Here is a 12,652-nt window from a genome sequence, read left to right on the forward strand (position 1 = left end):
CGACACGATTAAGGTGACATCACAAGGAATTCCAGTGTGGACAGTGCATGAAAAAAAGAAATGGTTTGGTGAATTACTGTTAGACTATATGTGAAAGAGATAAGGTATTTGCGCTGAAAGAACTATATTACTTGTGTTACCCCATTGTACTATTGTTGTTTATACAAGACTAGTGGTTAAAAGTATTAAGACTAGCGGTCACGCTAATGTCTTTTATCGATGGGACTGAATTATATTTAACTACCTGTAAATAAAGCCTGACGATTACTTTAAATTCTGTTTTGTATATGTAATCACTCTTTATTATTATATTATTATTATTTTGGTTGTAATTAGTTTTTTTTTTTAAGCTCCAAGACCACCGCTGGGTATTGCTTCAGAGGATGAGATGAAATTTTTGTAGCGTGTGGAAATGGTTGCCTGAAAAACGCATCCAGGGTCCGGGTCGACCCCGGAAGTCTCGGGGCTTATTTATGTTCTTTAACTAATAAATTGTAATCATTTAAATATTTTTAATCGTCAATCTCTCAATATCCTGATCGAACCGCGAACATGCGACAATATATTTACTTTAATCTTTACTTCCGACTTGGACTATTTAAAGAGATAATGAATTATTTTTTTATTCCATACTTTTTTTTTTTTAATAATTCAGATAAAAATACTTTTAGGGAAGAAACTAATTTTCCTCTTTGTATTATGCGATTCATAAAATTGATATCATCGAAATTAAATTATATTGATTTTTTAAAAAAAAATTTAAGAGATTTAACGAGAGGGAACAAGTAAGTTCGTAAGTTTTTCTTGTGTTCTTAAATAATTTTTTTTTTTTATTATTTTGCGAATATTTTCTCTTATCTACTTATTTAAAGATTATTTTTCGCGTTTCTTTGTTTACATTAAAGAAATTCATTTTAACTTCATCTATATATGCTAAAATGACTGCTTATAAGCAAAGCGTAGATATTTTTTTCAATTTTCATTTATTATTTTTTTTATAAACGGTTCATCAGCATTTTTTTCCGATTTTTGTAAAAATTAATCATACTTTAGATTTTACTTAGAGGTTGCTTATACCTGAAAATTATTATTATTACTTTCCCGTCTAGAGAGCGCTATAGCTCTAGAAAGGAAAGTATTGTAATAGGTCCAATCAGGGACCGGATCTTGATGTTTTGACCCTAAGGAACCCAAAAAACCGAATGGAAATTTTTCGGATGTTAATATTCGTATGTATGTGTGTGTTCGGTGTCTTGGTCAGATTACATCTACATATGGGGTATTGATGACATTAAATTTTCAAATTAAAAGGTCAAGGTGGTGAGGCTGTAAAGCAAGGTCACCCTGAGTATCTCGAGATTTTGCCTAATTAAGGTCACAGTTTTCTTAGATACATTTGTTAAACCCACCGGGTTGGTCTACTGGTGAACGCGTCTTCCCAAATCAGCTGATTTGGAACTCGAGAGTTCCAGCGTTCAAGTCCTAGTAAAGGCAGTTAATTTTATACCGATTTGAATACTAGATTTGAATACTAGATGTGGATACCGGTGTTCTTTGGTGGTTGGGTTTCAATTAACCACACATCTCAGGTATGGTCGAACTGAGAACGTACAAGACTACACTTCATTCACACTCATACATATCATCCTCATTCATCCTCTGAAGTATTACCGGAGGCTAAACAGGAAAAAAAGACACATTTGTTTGCAATTAAAAAAAAAAAATATTTGCAAAAAAAAATTTTTCCAAAATCGCACCTCGACCCCAAAAATGCTGTTGTAGTGGTCCGCTATGTTGTGACGTGACAGGTGACCGATAGAATTAAATAAATAATATTTAAAGTGTAAAACGTAGCTCGTTTTGGTGTTAGCCACACCGAACTCGATCGCCCGATTGACTCTTTACCTGGGGCGTTAAGCTCGCAGCTGCACCGGTCTGCCGACCGTACAAACGAAATTTATCTACGTAAGTTGTGAAATTACATTAGTTTAGTTAGTGCCGACCGTCACCGCTAGTATCACCACACCCTCGCGAATTAAATACGGTATGCACGCGCGCTTTATTTAGAATCATTGAATTAAATAAACGAAAAAATATAATATTTAAATAAAATGATAAATATTTTTAATTATGTGTGTGTGTGTGTGTGTGTGTGTGTAAGCTGTACATCAGAAACAACCCATCACCACGCGCGGCTAAGCCGTGTTCCGATAGTCCTACAACTGTGTTGTCAGCTTTTTTTTAATCTAAGTAATTTAATGGTAATTATAATATTTTCTTACGAATTAAATAATAAACGAGTAAAATTTTCATAAAATTCAACTTCTCTGAGAAATAGGAAAAATCTCTTTGAGATGTTGTATCCACTCAATATTTCTCCACCCTCAACCAATATTTTCAAATTTTTTTATTCAATAAATCATCCCAATAAATGAGCTCCTGTATCTATCTCTTTTTTTCTATTTAGCCTCCGGGAATTACTGTTCAGGTACTTCAGAGGATGATATGTATGAGTGTAAGTGAAGTGTAGTCTTGTACAGTCTCAGTTCGACCATTCCTGAGATGTGTGGTTAATTGAAACCCAACCACCAAGGAACCAGTTATTTTTACAGGATTTGAATACTAGATCGTGGATACCGGTGTTCTTTGGTGGTTGGGTTTCAATTAACCACACATCTCAGGAATGGTCGAACTGAGAATGTACAAGACTGCACTTCATTTACACTCATATATATCATCCTCTCAAGTATTATCTTCACGGTAGTTACCGGAGGCTAAACAGGAAAAAGAAAAAAAAACACCAAAGAAAACCGGTATCCACGATCTAGTATTCAAATCCGTATAAAAATTACTGCTTTTACTAGGACTTGAACGCTGGAATCTCGATTTCGAGACCCCTGTACCTAATGTCATGATTTTACACTAACGATGAAATATAAAGCAATAAAATGCTTATAGATAAACTCTTACGTAACTCTTACGTTTAATTAATTTTTTTTTAATTTTAATGTTCAAGAAATGTTAAAAATTAAATAAATACGAAAAATCGAAGAGAGTATTTTTACCTTACTGTAAAACTTCCCCTACTGTGATAAATATTAAAAAAAGTAGAAAAGTAAACAATTTATGTATTTGTTATGCATACGGCTAAATATAATTCGTAATTTATATTGATCAAGAAGAGAAGTTAGGAAAACTTTCGAAACCAAGATCCTAGATGCAACAAATGATTTGTATACCCTTCATTACAGTGTAAATGTTTTTTTAAATACTTAGTGGTTTTATACTAATCTATCGTTATATATAGCCATTTATCAGATAAAGTAATTAATTAAAATAAAATTAGAGATTGCTCGATGTTGTAAAATATTTTTCACCGTTTTTATTTCGTGTGAAATGTTTACCATTTATTTAAATATTTTTTATTCGTATTTTTCCGATCTTCTTCCTCCTTGTTTCCTTATACTTTATATTTTCTTTTTTTATATAAGAAGATGAGGTTTAAGGATGATAAGGTGAGTATGAAACAGAAGAGATCAAAGGAACCGGTGTTTTCTCTTTTTAATATCCTTTTTAGTCCTTTGTTCACCCGGTGAAGTCTATTTCTCTGATGTTCGGGTTTGTTTATAAAGAAGCTGTGCTACTTTAGCCAAAACAGCTTCGATATTAAACTTTTTTTTTTCAATGATTTTATCAAAAGAAATTTTTCTACAACTCTTTTCTTTAATACATTACCAAAAACACACGGAGTTACATCAAAACAAATAATTTAGTAAAATAATTAAAAATTAGAAACACGATAAATACGCTTAAAGTTACAGTAACTATTATAATGAAGAAAATGATTTTATTATTAAATTATCATAATTTGCAGTTCTGAGTTTTTCAATAACGAACTTTAATATTAAAGAATGCTTAACGAAAAGAGGCATAATTCTCCAGAATCGTAAGAGAAACCGGGAAATAAAACGCTATCGCTGCAATGTTTGAAGTCTATTGAAGTTAAAAATAGATAACGAATTAATCTTAAAATAGCAAAGACAATTAATTATTTATTTGTAAAAGATATTTAAAATGATCACACGAATATGTTCGTGTTACAGTAAATCGTTTTAAATCTGTATCCTTTTACGAAATGTCTTTTGATTAGCTGCATCGCTGAACTGATTGCGGACGAGTTGACAAGCCTCAGCGATCTTGAACATCGCTTCTCTGAAAGTGCGGTTTTCTTTCGTTCTCCTTCGTTATTTGTTACCCGACTATTCCAAGGTATTTGTAGTTTCTGTAGGCTTCTTGCGGCTTCGGTAGCATTAAAATCACTGGTTTTACTAATTATAAAAAGTTTTTTTTTTTTGATAAGTAAATAAAAAGGGAAATTTGGGTAATAACTACTTTCCTTTTTTATTTGGGGGAAGAAGTAAATTTTAATCTCTCTCTCTAAAAATTCAGGGAAAATCAGGCCTGACGCTTCTATTTACGTTACATTTTTTTTTTTTTTAATCGGTAGTCGTTAGTTTAGTTTGATGTTATTCTCCATTCTTTTGAATTCAGTTTTAATCTTTTTAACCTTCGCATAATTTTCTACACTCTACATCCTCAGTTACGTTTTATAAACTATAGTCTTCGTCTTCCTTTACAGTTTTATCCTTTACCGATTACGATATTAATTAAACCTTGATGTATTATGATTTTTTAATCTCCTTAATACTTTGCCGTATAATTATAAACGATGCGACTGTGTAACTCGGCCAGATACGTTTATGATATTTTGATTTTGACTAATTTTTAACGGGTTATTTAACTATTAAGAAATTTTGTAACTATTAATAGCCTTTAATAAAAGAATTAATGAATAATACGGATTTTTTATTTGAAAGGTATTATTAAATTTATAAATAGAAGAGTAAAACAAAACTAATGAAACGCAAAAGAAAGGAGAATAACAATGAGTTAAAATTAAGATAGGGGATCAAAATATATATCAAAACTTTTAGTTTTTTATACTGTATTAATTTATCATAATTGTAAAGGTGAAACAAATATCTAAAGAAAATTTATAAAAAAAAGCACACGAATGACTTTATTCAAAAAATAAATCGGAATTAACAAAAGGAAATGTTAGAAATTAGAAAAATATTCTTTAAAATATTTGTAGAATTTTAATCCAGGGAATAATGGATAATAAGTATGTCAAAGAATAAAATTTATGAGAACTGATGTTACAGGGAAAAATTAGAAATTACATGTATCGATGGACTGTTAAATATACAGGTTTATATGATTAACTGTAGAATAGAAAAATCGTATCGAAATTTTTCAATATGAAAAACTACGTCGGTGAGGCGTAATTATATATTAAGGCATCCAGGGTTAATGAAGTTGATTCTAGAAGAAAATATGGAGGATAAGAACAATAAAGGCGGCCAAAGATTATAGTAAATTAAAGAAACGAATGTGGATCTAGGATGTAAAATGTATGCGAGGGTAAGTAGTTAACACAGAATAGCGAGGAATGGATAATACCATCTCGACCGTTCAAACTATTAGCCCCAGAAATAAAATAAATAAAATACATACTAATAAAATTATTTTTTCACAAAATTATTATCCAAATTACTTATTTCGAATATTAATCATCGTCGCAAAAAAACAAAACAATACGTCTACTTCAGCGATTGGATACAAAGAAATACATATACAGTAGTAAATGTAAATTGTTCAGCGTGAAATGAAATATCAAAGTTTCTACATTCTGATACCTGAAGATGACAAGGCGTGCTGGGAAATATATTAAAAAATCTATTGTTAAAAACAATGCATTATCCTCGATGAGATTATTCAGTTACTTTTGTTACAACATCGTTCGAGGTTACAATAAAACATATCGATTAGGTTTTGTTTCAGGAAGGGAGGGGGGGCACGAGTTTAATGTTATTCTACAATCTTACTTGCTCCTAGTTCAGTGGTATTTGTAGGCTCATATTCAAAGAAAACAAAACTATAATTACATGTACAGAAAAACAGAACATACGTTTTTCTTTTATAACTAAAAAATATGATTTTAGAATTTATAAAAATACCGGTTAAATAGACAACTCGTATATTCTGTCGATTTAAATCACTCGTCGGTATATTAAATTATTTGCACTTTTAGTCCCGTTATTTATTATAACTAATCCATAAACAGTATTTGAGGTATAACAGCCACTAGTCCAAGTTATTTTTTCTGAGAGTAATGATGTTCAGTCGGTTACTTTAGCAAAGAGAGTGACGATGTAAGTTACAGGGGGCGACTTTATATTACTACAATTTTTTATCAAATTACAAGTAATTTATATATATATATGCGTTTTTTTGTTGTAATAAAAGTGATTTATTGCTGTTCCAAGCATATATTTTAATCTGAATATTACATTAAAAAAAAAAAGACAATGAAATTGTAAACCATACGGTAAGAGTGTCGCACATATCATTTCTTTCGCTCAAAAAATAAAAATTTCTGTAATAAAAATAAAACTGTTTTTCACAAAATAATACTGATATCAAAAAAGGTAAGACACTTGTTAAAATAAAATACATGTTAAATATATTTAATAGACAATAGATATACAATAATAGATAACATGTAATGTTTAAGCGTTCCATATAATAAGCAAAAAATAGAAAAAAATGTTACAAAGCTCTCACCAGCCCGATTTCATTTATTAAACAACGAATAATTATAAGAATTCTATTATTTCTGTAAATATGATACGTATTACACATACGAGTAAATGAAATCGGGCCGGCAAGATTTTTTTAATAAATTTTTCTATTTTTTGTTTATTATATGGAACGCTTAAACATTGCTTATTATCTATTATTGTATATCTATCCTCTATAACATATATTAAAAATGTATTTTTTTAAATAAAATTCTAATTTAATAACAGATTTTTATAACAGAAATTTAGTGTCTTACCTTCTTTAATATTAGTATCATTTTGTAAAAAAAAAAAAAAAAAAAAAAAAAAAAAACAGTTTTATTTGTATTACAGAAATTTTTGAGTGGAAGAAATTATATCAGCAAGACTTACCGTACGGTTTACAATTTCATTGTAATTATTTTTGGATATCGCTGCGTTTTGTTAGATTATATTTTTATTTTTTTTATGAATTACTGATTGTTATCTTATCGATTTATTATTAAAGTTTAAAATAGGACGCTCAACCTTAGGCCATGTTCGTCATCTGTTCTTCAGTCGCGCGCCACAACTCGCAACTGTCAACAACTTCGCGCCGTTACGTCAACGAACGCACGCGAACACACACGCAGTCGCCGCCTCCTGGTGCACGAACCACGTTGGGGTCCTGGAGTGGCGGGTGAAGCCTCCCGGTACAACGGCCACCAGGATCATCCTCGAGGTACATCTAAATTTTTATTCACACATACAATATATTTCATTTTTCTCACGCGCGCAACTTATATACAACATTTTACACTCAATACCCTGTAGCCCTGTAACCCTGTAGCCGATTGGGTTAAGACGTCAGTCAGTCGCGTCCCGTCATGACGCGGTTCGAGTCCTAGCTAACCAGGGTTTTTTTCACTTTAAATATTATTTATTTAATTCAAACCAACCGCTACACAACAGCTTTTCAACAGTGCTACCAACCTCTGAAATATTACTTCAATAATTTAATACAAAATATATAACCAGGTTGGCAACACTGACACAAAAAAAATCAAGTTGGCAACACTAACAGGCTTCCATCTTAATTTGCCGTCTTAAATTCGTGACGTCATTTTGGCGCTCGTATGCCCATTTCCGTACTACTATTGATGTACACATAGGTAATGATTTCTTTGGATGATACTGATTTCTGTAGCGAAAATAATCAAGTAAGATCAGGAAAAAATATTAATATCTGATATACAAAGAATATAGTAGAAATACAAAGATTCTAAACATGATAGATACCATCTTTATGTAACAGGGTTAATGTACAGTTGCCAGTGCCAGCTTGATTACCATGGTATGTCAAGTGGTAGTATGCGGTTGATCGATATCCTTCTTAATAACGTCGGCTAATGTGTGTTAGGTGTCTGCACAAGTATTATAATTAACTAGTTAATTATAGGATATATATATATATATATATATATATACAAAGTAACCTAGATAATCTAAATTATTAAATATTTATTTATTAAGAGTGAATGTGGTCCTTGAAGTCCTGCAGAAAGCGTGAAAGAATTTTTATTAACTTAATAAGAAATAAAAACGGTAGAAAAGTTTCAATGCTATGTAGAAATTTTAATTCAGGAATATTGTTTAACGCTAATATGTCAATCCCCTAATCTTTCAGAGGCAAATTGATTGTAACTAACAGGGTTTAATAGTAATTCTTTCATACTTAATGATCTATTTTATTAGGTCAGATAACTGTAACAATTGTATGTATATATATATATATGAGGCTTGTTATTGAAAGAAGAATGAAGTTGTTTCCCACTGCTATCTTCAATGACCTGGCATGATATTGGGTATCGGTATTTTAACCTCACTAAAATGCTGATGATAGTCAGCCCTACAGTTGATAAACTACTCTGTTCACCAAAAGAACTAACTGAATGCGAAGCAAGTATCATTACTTTCAGAGAGTGTAACTCTGACTAGTACAGTACCGACTGTATTCCAAGTGCTTTTCTTGAGTCGTACCCAAAGAAAAAGAGTGTGAAAATTAATTTAAAGGAACAAATTAACATATAGTTTTTTATGGTATAAAATATTATTTTGTATCATCATCCCAAAATCTGCCCTGAGATAGGTTTATTGCTCTGTGTCGGCCACTCTCCAGTGTACACTTTATAAGCGCTGCCTCATTTTAGAAAGGGAAACAGGTATATTCTAAATTAACCCACGGTAAGAAACGAATCACAAAATTTCAACACCGACTGATCAAAATCTTCTAAGAAAAGTGTATTAAAATACGATCAGGAAAGATTAATCCCGTAAAATTATTGCAATATCGAATTTGATCCGCATGTGTATTTAGTTACTGGAAAGTTTAGATTTTTTTTTAAACGTATAATTTCAGTTTAAATACGCTCAATAAATAATTTTTTATGTATCTATACACAATAGCTACTTAATTTATAAAAACTGTTTTCGGATTAATTTGCCGTGCGTTTTTTAATTTTTATTTTATAACTTTCCTCTTTGCTACATCTACGCCGATGAGTTTGAAGCTTATTAATACTGTTCATTGACAAATATTTAAAAATTCTCACAGTTCTTATATAAAAGGAATAAGGTAAGATGTACAGTAATCGAAAGTAATTATTATTACAGCGGGGATGAAGTGGTATTTGAAAAAATATTTTAAAATAGTTGTCGAATTAACTGATGCAGAGAAGAAAAATTACTGTAACAACCGCTGTACAATACGGATTTTATTATTTCTAATCTGAGCAGTTGTTCATAAGATAATGCACAATGGTTGTCTTACGAGTACATCTCCCGTTCTGGAGAAAAATATTTTATCACTTTTTTATTTAAAAATATCAGTTCATCCGCGAAGAAGACGGCATTTTTGTAATTATTATACACATTTTCTTATTTTATTATTTTTTTTTTTTTTAATACGAACGATTCAATTTTGATTTTATTTTCAAAACTAACCTATTCTGATTGAATTACTTACCATTTTGAAAACAGACGGTGACTAAAAAATCACTGCTTGAAAAAATCTAAATCGGGTAATGCCGATGAAAAAAATATCAACTATTAAACAGTTAATAGGATATAATTTAAAATTTGTTTTTTTTTGCGTTTCACTGTCGTAAAATCGATTCATTTTATAAAGTATTCAAAGCAGATCATTTCTTTAGTTGTTTCAATTTATTAAAAAATATATAAATTCGCTAATGAAATGATATCGAACAATTTAACATAAGAATGACTGAACGATAGAATACGACCACCCAGATTGTTTACCGTAATAATAAAGCGAGTTTTTAACCTTAAAACTTCGTCGACAAAGATAAAACGTAATTAATATTCTGAGTACACATGTTCTTATGTTTGGGAATAAAGATTTATCTTTTTACTATATTCAGAAAGGTGTTCTTTTATTTAAATGAGAAACACGCGTATGTAATCACAGGTATGTACGATTTTTATATCATATACAGCAGCCCTACCAACTATTATTATTTAGGGTCGCATAACCGCATTGTAAGGCGGCATGAACTGAGGATTCTGTGATTAATTTATACGACAGCATTAATGACATTAATAAATATTTATCGTTTGAAATTAATGTATTTGCATTACATAAGCCCCCAACTGTGAAACAGACGTATTTCATATGTATTTTGTAAGAAGCTATACTTTTACAGAAAAAAAAAATTTGTTTGAAAGAATGTGGAAAGATTATGTTGTTGATACGTGTTTTATTATGACAAATTATGACGCGCTGAATTAATTTCGCATATTTAAAAAAATATTAATATTTTCATGTATTATATCATACAAATTTGTAGATCTTATCGTAATTAAATTTTAACAAGGTAAATGATTTGAAAATTTATGAGAACGGGTTCGGAAACAAATAAAAACCATAACTTTTAAATGAATTATTATTAATAATTTGAAGCAATAAATCTCGCGATATGACTGCTAAATTTATTAAAAAAACAGGTTGGCGAAAACATTTTGAAGTTATTTATTATTTTTTTAACTGTTGAAATTTTTTTTAAATTTACCTTTAACCGTAAAATATGATTGAAAACATTCCCATCCCAAAAATATCACATTTAAAATAAATAATAAAAATACGTCAAGTCGATAGTTTGAAAGGAAATTTTTTTAAAGATTAGATTAAATTACATCAAACTGTAATATAGAGTTCAAATCTATTCGATTAAATAAATGAATTCGATTAATCATATTAAAAAATGAAAATGAAAAATCGGTAATGAGAGATGGTTAAACGTTGGAAAATAAATAAAACTTTAATATTATGAGGTGGAATATCTTTTATGAAAAAAATTAAACAAAATCATTACAAAATTTCTTCTGGTAAACCAGATTTACGAAGAAATATCATTTTCATTATTTTAACCATCGTTGAGATGTAACACCACGTCAATAATTTTTCACTCCCACACATTTTTTCTTTAAATTTATTTGAATCGTTCGCTGCTAAATTTACTAAACAAAACTTCATGTTTGTTTGTGTAACTCCCTTCCTAAAAAATAATTCAGACATAGGAAACTCATACGCACGTATTTATCACATTCTAATAAAATCGTAACTAAAACTTTAATAGCTACCGAATTAATTCAGTAAAGTCCAGGAGAGGTTGGACTCTCCAGCGTCCCATCACTCCTGGACGAGGCTATCCCGCGCCGGAGCCACCGTAATTCTAGCTCCACAACGAGTACACCTCACTTCTGGTATACATTTCTGCAACCTCGGCCCCCCAAAGCGTGGAAGTGCAGGAAGTGCAGCGGGCTTCCTTCTGGCAATTCATCTTGACATAGCCAACCTCCCCGCAGTTAAAACATTGGCCGGTCCTGTCAGGACCACTACACAGCTTCACCCGGTACCCCGTATCCTAACAACGGAAGCACCGCTCTTCCAGCGACCGGCGCATTACTCTGGAGGGCACCCATCCAATCCGCACCTAGCCGTCGTGTAGCAATCTATCCACCAGGATGGGTGGCAAAGCTAGCGTCATTACGTTTTTCTTTTTCCTGTTTAGCCTCCGGTAACTACCTTTCAGATAACACTTCAGAGGATGAATGAGGATAATATGTATGAGTGTAAATGAAGTGTAGTCTTGTACAGTCTCAGTTCGACCGTTCCTGAGATGTGTGGTTAATTGAAACCCAACCACCAGAGAACACCGGTATCTACGATCTAGTATTCAAATCCGTGTAAAAATAACTTCTTCCTTTAGTAGGACTTGAACGCTGGAACTCTCGACTTCCAAATCGGCTGATTTGGTAAGACGCGTTCACCACTAAACCAACCCGGTGGATTAACGTCATTACCTGAGTGGCCCCGTATGAACGTCTCATCGAAATTAAATCATTCGTAACAAAGTCACCGGTAACACGACGAAGATCTCTCATGAACTCTTCTTCTGTGGTTAAGGCATCCATATCCTTTATGAGGACATGGACTCGCCTACCTCCCCTACCTCCTAACACCATATATATCTTCTCGGTAATCTCCCTATGGAGCCGCTCACCATCGTTCCCCCCGGTCCGAACTCGAAGGAGAAGGTCTTCCCCCTGACCCTGACCCTGAGAGGACACCAGACTCACTCGGGATTCGTTGTCCTTCACTTTTTGCAGGGAGTCCATGTAGGACCTCCTAAACAGGAACTTAATTGTTTTGAAATAACTTTATAATCAACGATGAGGAATCTTCAATACTAGTTAAGAATAGCTGACAAATATAATATCGATACAGAATTTTAATTCATTGAAACATTTTTTAATGGATTTTTCTATCGTAGAAATATTAAACATTTATCTTGTCTAAAAACTTTTATAGCACAGGAGATAATTTTATGATGATTGAAAACTAACTATCTTTAGCGAGGTAAATTTGTATCTTACCCTAACACAAGAAGCATTGAGGTCAGTTCTAGCGG

This window comes from Lycorma delicatula, chromosome 3 (genome assembly GCF_047948215.1).
Source record: "Lycorma delicatula isolate Av1 chromosome 3, ASM4794821v1, whole genome shotgun sequence".
Lineage (NCBI taxonomy): Eukaryota > Metazoa > Arthropoda > Insecta > Hemiptera > Fulgoridae > Lycorma > Lycorma delicatula.